This window comes from Microcaecilia unicolor, chromosome 1, assembly GCF_901765095.1.
Source record: "Microcaecilia unicolor chromosome 1, aMicUni1.1, whole genome shotgun sequence".
Classification (NCBI taxonomy): Eukaryota; Metazoa; Chordata; class Amphibia; order Gymnophiona; family Siphonopidae; genus Microcaecilia; species Microcaecilia unicolor.
In genome coordinates, this window is record NC_044031.1 from 575,591,607 (window position 1) to 575,614,173 (window position 22,567).

The 22,567-nt window shown below is 42.5% G+C and overlaps 1 protein-coding gene across 2 annotated transcripts in view; it reads left to right on the forward strand.

Moving 5' to 3' along the window:
• The first annotated feature begins 1,218 nt into the window (after positions 1-1,218).
• COL14A1 (collagen type XIV alpha 1 chain) overlaps positions 1,219-22,567 on the forward strand; it is a 417,802-nt gene continuing 396,453 nt past the window's right edge. For both annotated transcript variants that reach the window (XM_030218565.1, XM_030218573.1), the window contains exon 1: positions 1,219-1,385. The gene's annotated coding sequence lies outside the window, so the exon portion shown is untranslated. The remainder of the gene's footprint in view (positions 1,386-22,567) is intronic.

The window sequence follows — 22,567 nt, forward strand, 5'->3', positions numbered from 1 at the left end:
CATGTAGGTGCCCCCTTCACCCGCAAGGGCAATGGTAGTGGTGTGCAGTTGTGGGTAGTGGGTTTGGGGGGCTCAGCACACAAGGTAAGGGAGCTATGTACTTGGGAGCAATTTATGAAGTCCACTGCAGTGCCCCCTAGGGTGCCCGGTTGGTGTCCTGGCATGTCAGGGGGACCAGTGCACTACGAATGCTGGCTCCTTCCATGCCCAAATGGCTTGCATTTGGTCATTTCTGAGATGGGCGTCCTTAGTTTCCATTATTGCCGAAAATCAGAAACGAACAAGTCTAAGGATTTCCATCTCTAGGGACAACCTAAATGTTAAGATTTGGGGCGTCCCTGACCGTATTATTGAAACAAAAGATGGACGCCCATCTTTTATTGATAACACGGGTTTCCCCCGTCCCTTCGCCAGGACGTCCTGTGAAGATGTCCTCAGGAAAACTTGGGTGCCCCTTTCAATTATGCCCCTCCACGCCTGTCAAAAATGAGAAAGAACTGTGCTGACAGCTTGGACACACCAAAAGCTAAAGCAGAGGTAACCACGCTGACTGGGTGCCTGTTATCTGTGGAATTTACACTAATTTTCAAAGTGAAATGCCATTTGTTTCTTTGAAAATTACCCCAGATGATTTGCACACATTTACACCAAGTGGTGTGAGCACGTTTTTGAAGGCATACTTTTGAAAATTCAGACGTGTTAATGTACATGCCAATCCCTCTCCAGCCCTTCTCCTCTGAAACCTTCTTTTCAATGCAGGAACACTTACCGGAACAACAACTTTACCTGCACATAGGGCCAGCAGTTTTGGCTAAAATGGCTTTGAAAATGACTGTCCCCAACTGTTCATCTATGTTCAAATAAATATAGGAAGTGCCCTACAAGAATCGTAGATAATAGTTGCAAGATATTAAAGAATAAAATGTCCTCAGCAGAGATTTCATTCTTGGTTTTAGTACTGAAGTGTCTGAGCCAGCAGCCAAAAACTGCTTGAAATATCTCATGGCACGTTATCACTCATCACTCCCTGGACTATAGCTAAGACTGGTAGGATAGAAAGATGGTTGGGGGGGGGGGGGAGGGGAGGGAATGGAGTGATGTGTCAGTAATTATCCATGCCTTTCCTTTCTTCTTCTTCTCCCCTTTTTTACTTCCACCTTCTGCTCTATAATTGGCTGTCGTCTTTTTTTTTTCTTTCTCTTTTCTTCTTATCGGATCCAGTGCCTTGAAGGAAGGAGCAGCTGGAGGGGGGAGGTAAAGACTCTCCACTAGACAGAGCAGCACCTCTCAGGGGGAGACTTGAAGAAAGAAAGAAAATTATAAAACATCAACAAGGAAGAGTTTCTGACCCCCGTCAGGCAACGGTGCCACTCATGACTTCAAAGGTCTGTCTGCTTTGCTTCCTCTTTCCCTGTATTTGAAGGGTGGCGGTCTTTCTGTGTGACCTGTCAGATCTCTGAAGAGACACCGAGCGAAATGCACGGACATAAGCCGGTGCCTAAACGTGCAAACGCAGTAACTTCTTAAACTCTCGGTGTCTGCTAAGATAACTTGTGTCACCTGCAAAGAAAAACAGAGGATGAGATGAGGGGGAATTTCTAAAAGAAAGAGACCTGTGTTGCGTCTGCCAAGAGGGAACAGTGGTTTCTTTCAGAGAATGTGCTATATATATATATTTTTTTTGTAGATATCCGGGATGAATGTATTGTGTACAACAGCCTCACTTATTGGCAGTGATGGAAAGTAACGAAATGATTCAAAGCAATGCTGCATTTAGTTTCCTCCCCTTACTAGAAAACAATCTGCTGTAAATATTCAGATTGTGTTGTGTGAAATGAAGTCATTGGTTTGCCCAGGGAGGTGCTTCATAATCATGTATATACGTTTAGCCTAAGCGTTTTTCTTTCATCTCTCTGCAAGGTGAAAGATCAGAGACCTAAATCGCTTTCCTCTTAGCTCAGAAAAAGCCTGTATTGTTTTAAGGGTGGGGGCAGGGAGCTATGACGCAGCTTTTTTCAGTAAGTATTTTATAGCCCGGAGCAAATTATCCATTCAAAAAAAAAAAAAAAGATTTACAATTAGTCTGGTGCTGAATCTGGCAATCTTGCGAGCTTCAACTCCACCCTCCCCTTCCGACAGGAGAGCTAGTAAGAGCTGGTTGTTTAAAATAAAAAAACAAAACAAAAAAAACCTCGTCTCTTTTGAATACTCTTCTGCTGAAAAGAGGGGCTGAAGCTATAAAGAGAATACGAGCTTTCGGGAAGCTGCTTACATCCTGCCGGGATGTCCAAGAGTCATGTTAACAAAGCACATGGCATGCTTTGAGGGTGCTGAATGGACTACTGCTTTTTAGTGTCTCTCAGGAATAGTCTTTGTGTAGGGCCCACCAGCATGGCTTGGGGGCCCAGGGCAATTGTACTAGTTACACCCCCCTCCCTAACCCAGCCCCGTGTGTGTATGAGCAGACTGAACTTGGTCTTAATGGGGAGGGTTGATTAGTGCATGTGTCTGTGCTAGGGGTGGCTGTTTCTGTTCTGTGGTATCTTATAGGTGTTATTTCAATATATCAGGTAATGCTGGAGATTTGCATTCTGTGAAATATGCATGTGGTCAGAAGGCAGAATTTTCTCTTGCTGGATCACAGGTTTGGAATGGTAAATTGGATTTCTATCCCGCTATTACTTCGCAGTTCTAAGCGGGTTACAGCTATTTAAGAAGCCACTTTCAGTTAACTGGGGAAAAGGGGCATAACAAATGTAGCGATTAAGAATAAATAGTAATCAGTAGTTAGCATGGGATACATATTTCTGAAACAGAAGTGTTTTCAAATTTTTCCTAAAAAGAATATAGGACTGAGAAAATTTAAATAGAGGGGACATTGTAATCTCTTTTTACCTTTTGATGATAGAAAAGAATAACCTACATAAGTACATAAGTATTGCCATACTGGGAAAGACCAAAGGTCCGTCAAGCCCTGTTTCCAACAGTGGCCAATCCAGGTCACAAATACCTGGCAAGATCCCAAAAAAGTACAAAACATTTTATACTGCTTATCCCAGAAATAGTGGATTTTCCCCAAGTCCATTAAATAACGGTCTATGGACTTTTTCCTTTAGGTAGCCGGCCAAACCTTTTTTAAACTCTGCTAAGCTAACCACCTTTACCACATTCTCTGGCAACGAATTCCAGAGTTTAATTACACGTTGAGTGAAGAAAAATTTTCTCCGATTTGTTTTAAATTTACTACATTGTAGCTTCATCGCATGACCCCTAGTCCTAATATTTTTGGAAAGCGTAAACAGATGCTTCACATCTACCCATTCCACTCCACTCATTATTTTATAGACCTCTATCATACTCCCCTCAGCCGCCTTTTCTCCAAGCTGAACAGCCCTAGCTGCTTTAGCCTTTCCTCATAGGGAAGTCGTCCCAGCCCCATTATCATTTTCGTCACCCTTCTCTGCACCTTTTCTAATTCCACTATATCTTTTTTGAGATGCGGTGACCAGAATTGAACACAATATTCAAGGTGCGGTCGCGCCATGGAGTGAAACAAACGCATTATAACATCCTCATTTTTGTTTTCCATTCCTTTTCTAATAATACCTAACCAGGGCCGCCGAGAGGTAGGAACAGGGGGGACAAAAGTTCCCGGGCCCGGGCCTCTGGAGGGGGCCCGGCAACACCGCAGTCCAACCCGCCCTCCCTCCGTCGCTCCCATCACTAACCTTAAATGCCTCCTTTCAGCACGTTTGCAGCAAGCAGCAGCAGGGCAGGCCACTCCTTCCTTCCGTGTCCCGCCCTCGCTTGACGTAACGTCCGCGAGGGCGGGGCACGGAAGGAAGGAGAGGTCTGCCCTGCTGCTGCTTGCTGCAAACGTGCTGAAAGGAGGCATTTAAGGTTAGTGCAGGGCCCGGCCCGGTAGCGGGTGGAGGGGGGGCCAGCGACCTCGGGTGGGGGGGCCCGGGCTTGTCCCGGGCCCGGCTCTGGCTCTCGGCGGCCCTGTACCTAACATTCTATTTGCTTTCTTAACCGCAGCAGCACACTGAGCAGAAGGTTTCAATGTATCATCAACGACGACACCTAGATCCCTTTCTTGGTCCGTGACTCCTAACGTAGAAACTTGCATGACGTAGCTATAATTCGGGTTCTTCTTTCCCACAGGCATCACTTTGCACTTGCTCACATTAAACGTCATCTGCCATTTAGACGCCCAGTCTCCCAGTCTTGTAAGCTCCTTTTGTAATTTTTCACAATCCTCCCGTGATCTAACTACTTTCAATAACTTTGTGTCATCATCAAATTTAATTACCTCACTAGTTACTCCCATCTCTATGTCATTTATAAATATGTTAAAAAGCAGCGGTCCCAGCACAGAGCCCTGGGGGACCCCACTAACTACCAGTGGCGTACCAAGGGGGGGGGGGGGCGGTGGGGGCGGTCCGCCCCAGGTGCACGCCGCTGGGGGGGTGCTGCGCACCAGTCAGCTTCATTCGTTTCCATGCTCCCTCTGCCCCGGAACAGGAAGTAAACTTCCAGGGCAGAGGGAGCATGGAAACGAACAAAGCTGACCAGCGCACGGCACCCCCCCAGAGGCGTGCACCCGGGGGGTTCTTTCACCGGGGTGGGTGGTGGCGCTGCACCGGGGGGGGGGGGGGGTGCTGCACCCGGGGGGCGGGGCTCATCGGCAATCTGCCCCGGGTGTCAGCCCCCCTTGGAACGCCACTGCTAACTACCCTTCTCCATTAAGAATACTGACCATTTAACCCTACTTTCTATTTTTATCTTTTAACCTGTTTTTAATCCACAAGAGAACACTACCTCCTATCCCATGACTTTCCAATTTCCTCTGGAGTCTTTCATGAGGTACTTTGTCAATCGCCTTCTGAAAATCCAGATACACAATATCAACCGGCTCACCTTTATCCACATGTTTGTTCACCCCTTCAAAGAAATGTAGTAGATTGGTGAGTCAAGATTTCCCTTCACTAAATCCATGTTGACTTTGTCTCATTAATCCATGCTTTTGAATATGCTCTGTAATTTTGTTCTTAATAATAGTCTCTACCATTTTGCCCGGCACCGATGTCAAACTCACCGTTTTATAATTTCCTGGATCGCCTCTGGAACCTTTTTTAAAACATTGGCCACCCTCCAATCTTCCAGTACGACGCTTGATTTTAAGGATAAATTACATATTACTAACAAGCTCATTTTTATTTATTTATTTATTTGTTGCATTTGTATCCCACATTTCCCCACCTATTTGCAGGCTCAATGCGGCTTACGTGATGCCGTAATAGCGATCGCCATTTACGGAATGAGAAATACAGAGTGGTATTACATTAAAGTTCATAAGTGACAGAGTAAATTAAGCAGTCATGTATAAAGAGATCAATTTTGGTCAGTCCTGGTATAAGTTTCATTGTCTGGTGTTTAGGATGGATCATTGTGGTATGCTTTTTTGAACAGAATGTTTTTTAGTGATTTCCGGAAGTTTGCTAGTTCGTGCATTGCTTTCATAATGTTTGGTAATGCATTCCATAGTTGCGTGCTTATGTAGGAGAAGCTGGATGCATATGTTGATTTGTATTTTAGACCTTTACAGCTGGGGTAATGGAGATTCAGGTATGTGCGTGCTGACCTTTTTGTGTTCCTGGTTGGTAAGTCTATAAGGTCTGTCATGTAGACTGGGGCCTCGCCGTGAATGATTTTGTGGACCAGGGTGCAGATTTTGAACGCAATACGTTCTTTAAGTGGGAGCCAATGTAGTTTTTCTCTTAGGGATCTGGCGCTTTCGTATTTCATTTTTCCGAATATGAGTCTGGCTGCGGTGTTTTGGGCAGTTTGGAGTTTCTTATTGATTTGTTCTTTGTATCTGGCATAAATTGCATTGCAGTAATCTAGGTGGCTTAGCACCATTGATTGTACCAGGCTGTGGAATATTTCCCTTGGGAAGAAAGGTTTTACTCTTTTGAGTTTCCACATTGAGTGGAACATTTTCTTTGTTGTATTTTTCGCTTGGTTTTCTAGTGTGAGATTTTGGTCGATTGTAACTCCGAGAATTTTCAGGTTATTTGAAACGGGAAGGGTGTAGTCTGGGGTGTTTATAGTGGTGGGTTTATTTGTGTTGTATTGTAATGCGAGGATGAGACATTGTGTTTTTTCTGCGTTGAGCTTTAATTGAAATGCATCCGCCCATGAATTCATGATTTGGAGGCTGTGTTTGATTTCGTTTGTGATTTCTGTTAGATCATGTTTGAACGGGATGTAGATCGTGACATCGTCTGCGTAGATGTAAGGGTTGAGGTCTTGGTTTGATAGGGATTTGGCTAATGGTGTCATCATTAAGTTAAAAAGGGTCGGTGATAGCGGTGATCCTTGGGGTACTCCACATTCTGGTTTCCATGGTGTTGATGTGATCGAATTTGATATCACTTGGTATGTTCTTGCGGTTAGGAAGCCCTTAATCCAACTGAGTACGCTTCCCCCAATCCCGAAGTTTTCTAGGATGCTTAGTAGTATTTTATGGTCTACCATGTCGAATGCACTAGACATTTCAAATTGTAGGTGAAGTACACTGTTGCCAATTGCAATTTCTTGTTTGAATTTGGTTAGGAGAGTGATTAGTACTGTTTCGTTGCTGTGGTTGGATCGAAATCCTGATTGAGATTCGTGTAGTATTGAGAATTTGTTTAAGTAGTCGGTGAGTTGCTTGGTTACCATGCTTTCCGGTAATTTGACTGCTAGGGGGTTGGATGCTACCGGTCGGTAATTGGTTAGGTCATTTGCTTTTTTCTTTGAGTCTTTAGGTATTGGGGTGAGTAGTATATTCCTTTATCCTTAGGAAAGAGTCCATGTTGAGTCAATGAATTTTTGGTGGTCAGTGGTGTTATGTGGTAGCATGTTTCGTAGCTTTATAATTTTCTCATTGAAGTATTTAGCAAGGTTGTCTGCTGATGGGGCGTCTGTGTTGGTTGTGGTAACCGGTGTGGTATCTAGTAATTTGTTCATGAGTTGGAAAAGTTTATGCGTGTCTTTGTAGTCTGGCCCTATTTTGGTTTTGTAGTAAGACCTTTTGGTTTGTCTTTATTATTATTATTATTAGCATTTGTATAGCGCTACCAGACGCACCCAGCGCTGAACACCTGACATAAAGAGACAGTCCCTGCTCAAAGAGCTTACAATCTAAATAATACAGACAGACAAGACAGTTACGGGTGAGGAAAGTAATGGGTGAGAAGGAAGGAAGAGACAAGGGGAGGGCAATTGAGTATTGGCTAGGAGCTAAAGGCAGCAGTGAAAAGGTGGGTTTTCAGCATAGATTTGAAAACAGGTAGAGATGGAGCTAGACATATAGGTTCAGGAAGTTTATTCCAGGCGTAAGATGCCGTGAGAGAAAAGGAGTGAAGCCTGGAGTTAGCAGTGGAGGAGAAGGGGGATGACAAGAGAGATTTGTCCAGTGAACGGAGTTCACAGTCTTATTGCATATTTGTATTTTCTTTGCATTTGTTTCCATACGTTAAGTGTGTGTTCATCTTTTATTTTTTTCCATGCTCGTTCAAGCCTCTTAACTTGTGTTTTTAGTTTTTTCAGTTCTTCGTTAAACCATGGTATCGAGTTGTGTCTTCGTGAGGTTCTTGTTTGTAATTGTGCTATTTTGTCTAATATTCTTCTGCATCTGTTGTCCCAATCTAGGAGATAGTGTTTCAAGTCCATTTGTGTTATCTAATCATTATTGTAAATCTGTTGCCAAAATGTTACAGAGTCAACTTGGCCTCTCGTGGTGTAGGTTATGTGCTCTTGTTTGTGGTATGAGCCTTTTTTTCGCCATTGTAGGGATAGGTTTAATTTGTGGTGGTCTGACCATAGTGTGTCTGTCCATTTTGTATCTGATAGCATTAGATTCATGTCTGATGACAGTTTGTGTGTGATGAGGTCGAGTGTGTGTCCTTTTCAGTTCTATCAGTACTCTGGGATGATTACCATCTGATCCAGGAAATTTGCTACTCTTCAGTTTGTAGAACTGCCCCATTACATCCTCCAGGTTTACAGAGAATTCATTAAGTTTCTGCGACTCGTCAGCTTCGAATACCATTTCCAGCACTGGTATCCCACCCAAATCTTCCTCCGTGAAGACCGAAGCAAAGAATTCATTTAATCTCTCTGCTATGGTTTTGTCTTCCCTGATCGCCCCTTTTACTCCTTGGTCATCTAGCGGTCCAACTGATTCTTTTGCCGGCTTCCTGCTTTTAATATACCTAAAAACATTTTTACTGTGTTTTTGCCTCCAACGCAATCTTTTTTTTTCAAAGTCCCTCATAGCGTTCCTTATCAGCGCTTTGCATTTGACTTGACATTCCTTATGCCGTTTCTTATTATTTTCAGTCGGTTCCGTCTTCCATTTTCTGAAGGATTTTCTTTTAGCTCTAATAGCTTCCTTCACCTCACTATTTAACCATGCTGGCTGTCGTTTGGTCTTCCGTCTTCCTTTTTTAATATGCGGAATATATTTAGCCTGGGTTTCCAGGGTGGTGTTTTTGAACAGCATCCACGCCTGATGTAAATTTTTGACCCTCGCAGTTGCTCCTCTAAGTTTTCTTTTCATCGTTCTTCTCATTTTATCATAGTCTCCTTTTTTAAAGTTAAACACTAACGTATTTGATTTCCTATGTATACTTACTTCAAAGCTAATATCAAATCCGATCATATTATGATCACTGTTATCAAGCGGCCCCAGCACCATTACCTCCCGCACCAGATCATGCACTCCACTAAGGACTAGGTCTAGAATTTTTCCTTCTCTCGTCGGTTCCTGTACCAGCTGCTCCATAAAACTGTCCTTGATTTCATCAAGGAATTTTACCTCCCTAGCGTGTCCTGATGTTACCTTTACCCAGTCAATATCAGGGTAATTGAAATCACCCATTATTATTGTGTTGCCCAGTTTGTTTGCGTCCCTAATTTCCTTTAACATTTCTGCACCCGTCTGTTCATCCTGGCCAGGTGGACGGTAGTACACTCCTATCATTATCATTTTCCCCTTTACACATGGAATTTCAATCCACAGTGATTCCAAGAAGTGTTTTGTTTCCTGCAGAATTTTCAATCTATTTGATTCAACATTTTCTGAAGAATGTTTTCTGAAGAATGTTCCCTTATCTCTAATAATCTCCTTCACTTCACTTTTTAAACATGCTGGTTGTTGTTTTGGCCTTCCTTCTACTGTTTTAAATACGTGGAACATATCTGGTCCGGGCTTCCAGGATGATATTTTTGAACAAATCCTACATCTGATGTACATTTTTCACCCTTGCAGCTTCTCCCCTAAATTTCTTTCTAACCATTTTCTTAATTTTATCATGGTCTCTTTTTGAAAGTTCAATGCTAACATAGTGCATTTGCAGTGTTTACTTATTCCAGTTATTAAATCAAATTTGATCATATTATGATCACTGTTGCAAAGTTGCTGTAGCACCATTACCATTATATTAATGTGTGAGAGGATTTTTATTCTATAAAAATGTTTTGAATGTGATATATTTCCATACTGGAAAAAATTATTCTTTTTCTATGTTAAAATGATTCTTCTTTTTTTATGTTAGAAGTGATTTTCCCACATTCCCTATACGCACACAAATATTTGTGCCAACCACAATGTCCCAGTGGGGACATATTGTCATGGATTCATTCAACTGTTGTAGTTTGCTTGTGATATTTTTTCCTCTTGTGTACAAAAATAATGCTGGATTGGCACCATCACTGTATCTTCGGACTCTGTTTTTAAGACATGCCAGTGTTTCAGCAAAATCCTTTAAATGACAGTGGATGCAGTGGAAAATTTTGTAACAAATGAAATTCTGATTGTGCTGTCAGTTTTTTTACAATTTTTTTTTAGATCAGAAATCCTCAAATCTGGTCTTTGAGAAGCACAACCGAGTTGAGTTTTCAGATTTGTGCAATGAATGTCTGCATTTGGTCTATTTGCATGTACAAAGCACTCATGCATATTCTTTATTTTTAAAGTAGTAGCTTAAGGTGAATTGCATTCAGGAATGCTAGGTTTTTCCCTGTCCCCAGAGAGCTCACAATCTATTTTTGGATCTGAGGCAATAAGGGGGAGGAGGAGGGGGGGGGGGGGGGTTGAGTGACTTACCTGAGTTCATATCGAATGGCAATGGGATTTGAATGTTGATTGCCCTGTATCATGCCCAGTGCTCTAACCACTTGGCTACTTCACCACTCTATAATCATTGTGGAAATCCTGAAAACCAGACTGGTTTGTGGTCCTCAAAGATCCCTTCTTTAGTGGAGTCTTGCATTGTAAGCCATTGAACTTCTCAATAATTTCTTGACCCTTCCTTCACAAACTCATGTAGGAGAAACCAATATTGGAATCCCTATCAATTCAAATTCCATGTGTAAAGGGGAAAAGGATAGGAGAGTACAGGATGAACAGACACGTGTAGAAATGTTTTCAGAAATTAGGGAGGCAAACAAATGGGTGAACATGATAATAATGGGTGATTTCACTTACCCCAATATTGACTGGATAAATGCAACCAGTGCATGCTAGAGAGGTGAAATTCCTTGATGGAATCAAGAACTGCTTTATGGAGCAGCTGGTTCAGGAGCCAACAAGAGGAGGAACAATTCTAGACCTAATACATTGTGGAGCAAATGATCTGGTGCAGAAGGTAGTAGTGCTGAGGCCTCTTGATAACAGTAATCGCCTCTCCGGTACTGTGTAAGCCACATTGAGCCTGCAAATAGGTGGGAAAATGTGGGATACAAATCTAACAAGTAAATAAATAAATAAATAAATAAATAAACAACATGATCAGATTTGATATAAGCTCTGGAGTAAGTACACACACATGACATCAAATATGTTAACATTTAACTTTCAAAATGGAAAATATGATAAAATGAGAAGAACGGTGGAAAAAAACCTTAGAGGAGCAGCTGCAAAGGTCAAAAATTTACATCAGGCATGGATGCTGTTCAAAAATACCATCCTAGAAGATCAGGCCAAATATATTCCGTCTATTAAAAAAGGAAGACGACAGCCGGCATGGTTTCAAAGTGAGGTGAAGGAAGCTATTAGAGCTAAAAGAAAATCCTTCAGGATATGGAAGAAGGATCCAACTGAAAATAGTAGGAAACTATATAAGGAATGGCAAATCAAATGCAAAGCGCTGATAAGGAAGGCAAAGAGAGACTTTGAAAAGAAGATTGCATTGGAGGGAAAAAAGCATAGTAAAAACATTTTTAGGTATATTAAAAGCAAGAAGCTGGCAAAAGAATAGGTTGGACCTCTAGATGACCAAGGAGTAAAAGGGGCATTTAGGGAAGACAAGGCCATAGCGGAGAGAGTAAATGAATTCTTTGCTTCAGTCTTTACCGAGGAAGATGTGGGAGAAATACCGGAGCAAGAAATAGGTGTAAAAGGGGCACTCAGGGAAGACAAGGCCATAGTGGAGAGAATAAATGAATTCTTTGCTTCAGTCTTTACCGGGGAAGATGTGGGAGAGATACCGGAGCAAGAAATGGTATTCAATGCTGATGAGTCAGAGAAACTGAATCAAATCTCTGTAAACCTGGAAGTTGTAATGGAGCAATTTGACAAATTGAAGAGTAGCAAATTACCAGGACCAGATGGTATACATCCCAGAGCATTGATAGAATTGAAAAATGAACTTGCAGAACAATTGTTAGTAATATGTAATTTATCTTTAAAATCAAGCAATGTATCGGAAGATTGGAGAGTGGCCAATGTAACACTGATTTTTAAAAAGGGTTCCAGAGGTGATCTAGCAAATTACAGACCGATGAGCCTGACATTGGTGCTGAGCAAAATGGTAGAGACTATTATAAAGAACAAAATTACAGAGCATATTCAAAAGCATGGATTAATGAGACAAAGCCAAAATGGATTTAGTTGAGGGGAAATCTTGCCTTACCAATCTACTACATTTTTTTGAAGGGGTGAACAAACATGTGGCTAAAGGTGAGGCGGTCGATATTGTGTATTTGGATTTTCAAAAGGCATTTGACAAAGTACCTCATGAAAGACTCCAGAGGAAATTGGAGAGTCATGGGATAGGAGAGTGTTCTATTGTGGATTAAAAACTGGAAAAAGGGTAGAAAACAGAGTAGGATTAAATGGGCAGTATTCCCAATGAAGAAGGGTAGATAGTGGGGTTCCCCAGGGGTCTGTGTTGGGACCGCTGCTTTTTAATATATTTATACATAATCTAAATATGGGAATATATAGTGAGGAAATTAAACTTGCTGATGACACAAATTTATTCGAAGTAGTTAAATCGCAAGAGGATTGTGAAAAATTGCAAGATGACCTTACGAGACTGGGGGACAGAGCAACCAAATGGCAGATGATATTTAATGTGAGCAAGTGCAAAGTGATGCATGTGGGAAAGAGGAACCCGAACTATAGCTACTTGATGCAAGTTTCCACGTTAGGAGTCATTGACCAGGACAAGGATCAAATATCTTCAATACTTGAAACCCTTTGCTCAGTGTGCAGCGGTGGCAAAGAAAGCAAATAGAATGATAGGTATTATTAGGAAAGGAATAAAAAATAAAAATGAGGATGTTATAATGCCTTTGTTTTGCTCCATGGTGCGACCGCACCTTGAATACTGTGTGCAATTCTGGTCACCATATCTCAAAAAAGATATAATGGAATTAGAAAAGGTACAGAGAAGGGCGATGAAAATGATAAAGGGGATGGGACAATTCCCTATGAGGAAAGGCTGAAATGGCTTGGGCTCTTCAGCTTGGAGAAAAGAAGGCTGATAGGAGATATGATAGAGGTATATTAAATACTGAGTGGAGTGGAATGGGTAGATGTGAATCGCTTGTTTACTCTTTCCAAAAATACTAGAACTAGGGGGCATGCGATGAAGCTACAAAGTAGTACATTTAAAACGAATCAGAGAAAATATTTCTTCACTCAACATGTAATTAAACTCTGGAATTTGTTGCCAGAAAATTTGGTAAAAGCAGTTAGCTTAGTGGGGGGTTAAAAAAGGTTTGGATAGCTTCCTAAAAGAAAAGTCCATAAGCCATTATTAAAATGGACTTGGGAAACTCCACTGCTTATTTCTGGGATAAGCAGGATAAAATGTATTGCACTGTTTTAGGATCTTGCCAGGTACTTGTAACCTGAATTGGCCTATGTTGGAAACAGGATACTGGGCTTGATGGACCTTCGGTCTGTCCCTGTATGGCAACACTTATGTACTTACGTACTTATGTTCTTATCTAGGTGTCATTGTAGACAATATGCTGAAATCTTCTGCCCAGTGTGTGGTGGTGGCCAAAAAAGCAAACAGCATGCTAGGAATTATTAGGAAAGGGTTGGTATAGACCAAGAATATTATAATGCCTCTGTATCGCTGGATGTTGTGACCTCAGCTTGAGTATTGCATTCAATTCTGGTCGCCATATCTCAAAAAAGGTATAGCAGAATTAGAAAAGATTCAAAGAAGATCGACCAAATGATAAAAAAAATGGAACGCCTTTCATGTTAGGAAAGGCTAAAGAGGTTAGGGCTCTTCAGCTTGGAAAAGAGATGGCTGAGGGGAGATATGATTGAGGTCTACAAAGTCCTGAGTGGTGTAGAACGGGTAAAAGTGAACCTATTTTTCATTCTTTCAAAAAGTACAAAGACTAGGGGACATTCAATGAAATTACAGGGAAATACTTTTAAAACAAATAGGAGGAAATATTTTTTCACTCAAAGAATAGTTAAGCTATAGAACTCATTGCCGTAGGATGTGGTAGCAGCAGTTAACATATCTGGGTTTAAAAAAAGGTTTGGACAAATTCCTGGAGGAAGAGTCCATAGTCTGCTATTGAGATAGACATGGGGGGAAGCCACATTCTGCCCTGGGATTGGAAGCATGGAATGTTGCTAATATTTGGGTTTCTGCCAGATACTTGCAACCTGGATTGGCCACTGTTGGAAGCAAGACACTGGGCTAGATGGACCATTGATCTGACCCAGTATGGCTATTCTTATGTTCTTATGCTCTAAGGTGAAAGGGGATAGACTCAGAAGTAACCTGTGGAAATACATCTTTATGAAAAGGGTGGTGAATTCATTGAATGGCCTCCTGATGAAGGTGTTGGATACAAAAACTGTATCTGAATTCAAGAAAGCTTGGGAGAAATGCATAGGATCTCTAAGTGAGTGAAAGGGAGAGTAGTTGTCATTGATGGGCAGACTGGATAGGCCATATGGTCTTTATCTGCCTTAAGTTTTCTGTATTTCTAATAGCCTAAGTTAAATGGTCATATTGGACTGCATAAAAGTCAGTCCTATCTTTATGCGGTGTTGCTTAGGTAGTTAAGTGCTGAATATCGCACTTAATTGCATAACAGATAGCTGGGCGCATAAACCCTGATATTCAATGATGGGCCATATGCCAGTGCCCGACTTTTTAAAGAAGCTGAGCTCCTTGATTTAGGCTCCTATATTTGTGGCTTGTTTTTAGCTACATTACAGGCCTAAGCTTTCAGCTGAAAAAGTCATCTTACATTAGAAGTTTAAAAGTTATGCTCATTAATGTAGGCCTGCTATTCATTTGCCTAGATTTATGAAGCTAGTGCCAAGGAGTGGAGGAGTAGCCTAATGGTTAGTGCAGTGAGCTTTGATCCTGGCAACTTGGGTTCAATTCCCACTGCAGCTCTTTCTGATCTTGAGCCAGTCACTTAACCCTGCATTTCCCCAGGTACAAAAAAACTTGGACTGTGAGACCTCTAGGAACAGAGAAAAAGTACCTGCATATAATGTGTAAAGCACTATACACATCTAGTAGCACTACATAAATGATTAGTAATAAAATCAGTGTTAAACTCCTTTTCCCCTCTCAAAATTCACTTCTGTTACCAACACATTTTTCCTTGGATTCTATATAGGTTGCCCAAAGTTGGGTATGCAAATGTGGGTGTGGATCCCAGATCCGTCTGTAAACTAATTAGTTAATGAGCCATTAACAACCAATAATTGGTGTTAATTGACAGTCAGTTGGGTTTATGTGTAGATCTGCCCTTGCCCTATAAAGTGCGCACTGAAATTTTATAGCACACATTTCAAATGGGGCGTGGCCTTGGGAGAGGCATGGGTGTTTTCAGAAATTAGGTGCAAAGTTATAGAATAAGGTCATTTTATACCCAACTGGGCAGAATGCCCTTTGCAGAATAGTAGTTTAGAACACATCTTCCTAGCATCTAACTTTGGGTGCCATTTATAAAATTTCCCCTTGTACTCTATTCTTTTTTTTTTCCAGAAATTTTATTAAAGTTTTCAAATAACATACATAGAAAGTAAAATAGGCATAAAGTGATGAAAGCTGGAGAAGTGACTCGGGCCAATAAGAATATTGGCATTAAGATTTATTGAGGGTTACTTTCAAATTGAGTGAATGTAGTCCGTTAGAGGAGACCAGATCAGTGACTTTTTGATGAGTCCAGTAAAGCTTGCAGAAGCTGTTTCCATTTTGTGGTATAACAGGACTGACTGCCACCAAAGTGTTTGTTGAGCATTCAAGCATTCTTCCAGTTCGTTACGATCATAAATTGTCCAATAGTAATCAAAATATCGAATAGAACTTGTTGTTGCTTTGGTAGACATATTTCAGGGGAACAAGATTTGAATATATTCCAATTTGGCTTCAGTTAGAGCAGCTCATATCCTCTCCAATACCATTACATTTAACTATTTACATGACATCTGATTCTTCTGAGGCTGAAAATCTAGTCTTACAAAACACAAAAAATTGTTCATTAAACTTAGACAAAATATTGGACTTTCCTATTCCCTCCACTTTACAGCTACCTATATGGAATAATTCCATATTTCCCTTGTACTCTATTCTATTCTATTCCACATCTTGTATACCATTTTCTAACACAATTTTAAAGCAGTTCATAACAAGAATAATATCTCATTCAGATATAACATACAATAAATGATAAGTATTCTTTTTCAATAAAGGAACATTACAATGAGTATAGATAAGATTTTTAAACTTTACAAAACGTCTAAACTCAGGAATTAACCGCATAGACACAGGGAAACCATTCCAAATTCTCAGACCCTGAAATACAAACGAGTGTTCCCAAACAACTTTCAACTTCACAGATGAAATATCAAGAGTCAAATTCTTTGAACCCCTCAGATAATCTCTTGATCTGGAAAATGAGATTAAGTGCCCTACCATAAGAGTTTAGACCATAAATGTAAGAGTTTAGTGACATTTACCCCCTCGTTCTATAACCTTGCATGCAAATGTATGCCAACAATCTACCTCGTGGGATAACAAACTAATAAATTGTGCAAATGCCTCAATAGAATAAGTTTGAAAAATGTACCATCAAGCACAGGATGCTGGGCTTGATGGACCTTTGGTCTTTCCCAGTATGGCAATACTTATGTACACTGTGCTTATAAATAATTCATTAAATTACATGAACCTCAAATCTCCTAATAGGGAGGAATATATAAAGTATTTACAAATCACTATCTGTCTTGGGATCATAGATTCTTTAGAGGAAAAAAAAAGAATCAGCACAGAAAACTCCAATATACCGGAGAAAAAGTACTGGTTAAAAAAAGCCTCCTCAGGGTGAATGAAAGTACAAAAAAAAATCTTTTATCAAAAAATCATATCTATAAATAATAACTACAAATACTCAAACAAGCTAACTTTCAAACTGCACCTAGTATAAACTGTTAGGTCTACCAACTGATGCTAAATATACTTAAAGACTCCAGTTCTCCCCTTAGATAATCCCACTGCGGTACTCTGACTGCCTCAACCAGGGTTTCTCTGTTACACCGTTTGTTCTCAATAATGCAGTGCACTGCCTGTTCAGCAAAATGTTCAACAAGAGGTCCTTTTTTCACTTATTCTAATTGCTGTATCAGGAAGAATCTTTCAACTTCAAAGGATTTCTAACTCACTGGTTGCTTGAAGGAGGTTTTTTTTTTTTTTGAACCAGTAATTTTTCTCCAGTATGTTGGAGTTTTTTGTACTGATTTTTTCCCCCTGTGGTAGTAATGGACTCACAAGATTGATAGTGGTTTGTAAATACTTTATGTATTGTTCTCTATCGGGAAATAGTAACGATAACTAGCCCCATCTCTCTCCAAGTGGGTCTTTTGCACCAGGAAGTCATAGAGTTCTACATACTCCCTAAGTCAGTCAACCAGATCATTCTGGGACTTCTCTGGTTACAAAAACTGAACCCCATGTTGACTGGTGCACTGGGAAGATTTAGACCTGGGGTCTGACCTGCTTTCATTCCTGCCTCACTCCAATGCACCCTCGGCAACCTCTGGCTAAAGACGAGCCATGCCCGCTTTCTACAGTGTATGGTGCCTTCATGGATGTGTTTTCTAAGAAGCAAGCCGAGACCTTACTGCCTCATCAAGAATACGACTGCCCTATTGACCTCTTAATGGGTAAGATGTCACCCAAGGGCAAGGTCTATGTGCGCTGTATTCCGGAAACCAAATCTATGACAAAGTACATCCAGGATAATTTGTGACGGGGCTTTATTCATCCTTCTACCTCTCTGGCAGGAGCAGAATTATTTTTTGTATGGAAAAAGGATGGATCCGTATGGCAATGTATTGATTACTGTGGTTTGAATGTGATTACTGCCAAGAATAAATACCCCTTGCCGCTCATAGCAGAGCTGTTTGCTTACAGGGGGCCACCATTTTCATCAAATTGGACCTCCATGTGGCCTATAATTTAATCTGGATCTGAGCTGGTGGCGAGTGGAAAACAGCCTTTGCTCATTATGAATGGACATTACGAATACCTGGTGATGTTAGATTATGTAGTGTCCTCGCTGTTTTCAAACACTTCATGAATGAGGTGTTCCAAGATTTCCTTTACTCCTGTGTCTTGGTGTATCTAGATGACATCCTGGTATTATCTACCGCCCTGTCTGAGCATCAAATTCATGTCAAGATGGTGCTGCGGTGCCTACGGGAGAATGGCATATATGCTAAGCTGGATAAATGTTCCTTTGAGCAAATGGCCCTCCCTTTTTTGGGGGTAGATAGTTTCTTCTAGTCTTCAGATGGATCTGGACAAATGTATAGCAATCCAGAACTGGCTGTAACCCACGGGCATTAAGGCCCTTCAGAAATTCTTGGCTTCTCCAACTATTACCGGCAGTTTATCCACAATTACTCCAGCCTTACAGCACCTCTCACCACCCTCACTCGCAAAGGGGTGGACACCTGCAGTTGGTCAACTGAAGCTCAGCTGGCCTTCTCCATGCTTAAGGAGGCCTTCCTGTTGGCTGCTGTACTGCAACAAACTGACATATCGTACGCCTTCTTTGCTGAAGTGGATGCCTCCTCTGTAGAGGCTGGGGCCGTCCTCTCTTAGGTCCAGTGGTGTAGTTACGTGGAGCCATGGGGGCCCCCATAGATTTAGTCCTGGACCCCCTGCCGATGACCCTCTCGACCCCCGCTCCCGCTGCCAACCCTCCCCCGCCGTGGGCTACCTTTGCTGGCAGGGGACCCCCAACCCCCGCCAGCCGAGGTCCTCTTGCTTCCCGCGCAGGGCTTCGTTCTGTTTCTGACGTCCTGCACGTTGTAGGTGCAGGACGTCAGACTCACAGAAACAGAACGAAGCCTTGCAGATCAAGGCTTCGTTCTGTTTCTGTGAGTCTGACATCCTGCACGGCAAGACGTCAGAAACAGAACAAAGCCCTGTGCGGGAAGCAAGAGGACCTTGGCTGGCAGGGGTTGGGGTCCCTCGCCAGCAAAGGTAGGCGACGACGGTGGCGGCGGGGGAGGGTTGGTGGCGGGAGGGGGATCGAGAGGGTCATCGTCGGGGGGGGGTCAAAGTTGATGGTGGCGGTGGCGGGGGGGGGGGGTCAGCAATGGTGTGGGGGGGGGGGAGTCTGCGGCGCCGGGGGGTGACTAAAATGTGCCCATCACCTGGGCTCTGGACCCCCCTCCTGCCAAAGTCTGGCTATGCCCCTGCTTAGGCCTCCCCCAGGGAGAAAAGTTTTCCTTGTTTCTTCTTCTCTAGGAAGTTCACCCTGGCTGAGCAGAACTATACCATTGGGGATTGTGAGCTTCTAGCCATCAAGTTAGTCCTGGAGGAGTAGATACACCTTGTGGAAGGGGCTGCACACCCATTCACCATCACCAATGACCATAAGAACTTGGTATATTAACAAGAAACCAAAAGACTTAACCCCTCTCAGACCAGGTGGTCACTTTTCTTCTCCTGCTTTGATTTTCGCTTGACTTATCATCTAGCAGAGAAGAATGCCCAGGCTGATGCCCTTTCCTGGTCCTTTGACTGTACTGGCACCATCTTCGAGCCTTAACCTATCATCGATCCAAGGAAGATTCTGGCTGTCTCTTAAATTACAGTGTCCCCTGGGAAGACACTGGTTCACAAGTGGCTAAGAAGTAAGATCTTGCAGTGAGCGCATGACACTAAATTGTTAGGGCACATGGGAATAAAGAGGACACTCTGGCTGGTGGAACACCATTATTGGTGGCCTCAAGTAGCTCAGAAATTGCAAGAATATGTCAACTCGTGTCAATTGTACCAGGAATAAGCCAGTGCATGCATGCCTGTGTGGCTTACTCCAACCCCTTCTGTTTTTTTGGTGACCCTGGTTAGATATTGTCATGGATTTTGGGCTAATCTTCCACCCTTTCAAGGTTATACCACTACCACTATCTAGGTGGTGTTAGATCGTTTCTCTAAGATGGCACATTTTGGTCCCCTGAACTCACTTCCATCAGCTGCATCCTTGGCTCAGCTGTTTTTCAAGGAGATCTTTCATCTCCACAGACTGCAGGAATACATTATCAGTGATCATGGAGTTCAGATCACCTCTTGCTTCTGGAAGACTCTATGTAAGATCTTCGGCATCGAGTTAGACTTCTCAGTACAGTGATCAGCTCTTCTCCCTTGTATGTGGTACATGGGCAACATCCCTGGATTCCAGTGCCAGTCCGCTTTTCCTCCTTAATGCATGCGGTCCAGCAGGCAGCTGGAGATATCCAGGAAGTTTGGCACAAGACTCGGTGACTACTCATGCAGATGACAGCCAGCTACAAGAAGCAGACTGATCGCAAGTGATGGCCATCTGCCACATTTTGCCCTGGGGAGAAGGGTGGCTGAGCACCACACACCTTCGGTTCAAGGTGCCCTCTCAGAAGTTCGCACCCAGGTTCATTGGCCGGTTTGCAGTGCAACATCAGCTGAGTCCAGTTACATATCGATTATGTCTTCCCACTATGATGCACATCCACAATGCCTTCCATGTTTCCCTGCTAAAACCTGTAGTGTTATTGAAAGCGGTGGCTAGAGACCTTCCACCGCCTTCACCAGCAGTTGCCACTGACCCTGAATTTGAGGTATGGGACATACTGGATGCTAAGAGAATCAGGGGGAGTCTACACTATCTCCTGGCCTTGAAGGGTTATGGATGAGAAGTTCCCTTCTCCACTACTGCCAACTCCAGACTTCGCGCCTTCTGTCTCGCTGCACCCTACGCCTGGAATAAACTTCCTGAGCCCCTACGTCTTGCCCCATCCTTGGCCACCTTTAAATCTAGACTGAAAGCCCACCTCTTTAACATTGCTTTTGACTCGCAACCACTTGTAACCACTCGCCTCCACCTACCCTCCTCTCTTCCTTCCCGTTCACATTAATTGATTTGATTTGCTTACTTTATTTATTTTTTGTCTATTAGATTGTAAGCTCTTTGAGCAGGGACTGTCTTTCTTCTATGTTTGTGCAGCGCTGCGTATGCCTTGTAGCGCTATAGAAATGCTAAATAGTAGTAGTAGTAGTAGTAACCTGCTGCCAACGTGCAAGACCCAGTACTCATTAGTCTATTTATCTTCTTTATCCCTTTAAGCCCAAACCAGGAGGACTGGGGAGGGGGCTACTGGAGTGGGTACTGTCTCGCCCCTCACCTGATTTAGGAAGCCACTAAAGTCCTGCAGCATGCTGTGCCTGAGTGTCTTGTGAGTGTTTACTTCCTGGTTGCTACACTTACCTTTTTTAGCCCTGAATGAGGTGCTGAGAGATAACCTCACTTTCTGGCCAGGGATATATATGGAAGTGCTCTACACTTCTCTAGTGCTTTGGCAACAGACTTCCAGAATTTTGCTGCTCCAGTTTTCATTGCCTGACCAGTTCCTGCTTCCTGTCCTGCTTGCCCTTACTTGTTCCAACCTATCTGTTCGTCCTTCCAGCCCTGTCTGTTCCTGCAACAGGTGGAATGTTTCTGTAACAGCAGATCTTTGGAGTAGCCACAAGCGCAGTTTTCTTGGAATGACCGTTCATAACATAAACAAAGAGGCACTATTACACCATTCCCATACTTTGGCTGTTCGAAGGTTTAAACATTACCACACTGGGAAGAAGATTGCTCAAATGATGGCTGAACTGTTCGTGGAATTCCACATAACAACTAAGATCATCTTCTGCATTACTCAGAATGCAACAAATATTAAAAAAGCCTTGCATCTTCCGAATGATATTTGCATTGGTGGCAATGAAGAGAACGCCAATTCATTCTCAACAGAGTCCAAAAGCCAGTCACTTTCTGAACCTGAAGTGGTCAAAGCTGTTGTTGTTGGATCTCTGTTTGATGCAATTGAAGATGAATCATGCGCTGATGACATTGACTTCAACTGGTTTCACAAATAGAAGAGCTGTGTCAATCACACACTCAATCTTGTAGCAGCTGTTGAAAGCCGTTTTGCATGAAAAGATTTGTGTTAGAAGCGAATGTTTAACAGGGCCGTGGGGAAGGTACAGATTTTTAGCAATGCAGTCAGAGTACCAAATATGCAAACATTCCTCAATCCAACTGGCACAAGGTGCGTTTCAGATTACTTAGGCATCAGTCAACTAGTTACATTTAGACTGGAGAAGACACAAGAATGTCAACAAAAAAATATAGGACTAGAAGTGATGACTGATTCTGAGATGGTGTTCCTGAGGAAGTACATCAGCATCATAAAGCCATTTTCAGCTGCAACTGATATTCTGCAAGCTGAAAATGACTGCTATATTGGACATGTAATCCTCATGATAATTTTTATTACATTTGTACCCCACACTTTCCCACTCATGGCAGGCTCAATGTGGCTTACATGGGGCAATGGAGGGTTAAGGGACTTGCCCAGAGTCACAAGGAGCTGCCTGTGCCTGAAGTGGGAATTGAACTCAGTTCCTCAGGACCAAAGCCCACCATCCTAACCACTAGGCCACTCCTCCATAATGGGAATGCAGTCAAAATTACAGGGATTGGCTGATGATGTCAACTTGGATAAGTGCAAAGTGATGCATGTGGGTAAGAGGAACCCGAATTATAGCTACGTCTTGCAAGGTTCCGCGTTAGGAGTTACGGATCAAGAAAGGGATCTGGGTGTCGTCGTCGATGATACGCTGAAACCTTCTGCTCAGTGTGCTGCTGCGGCTAGGAAAGCGAATAGAATGTTGGGTGTTATTAGGAAGGGTATGGAGTCCAG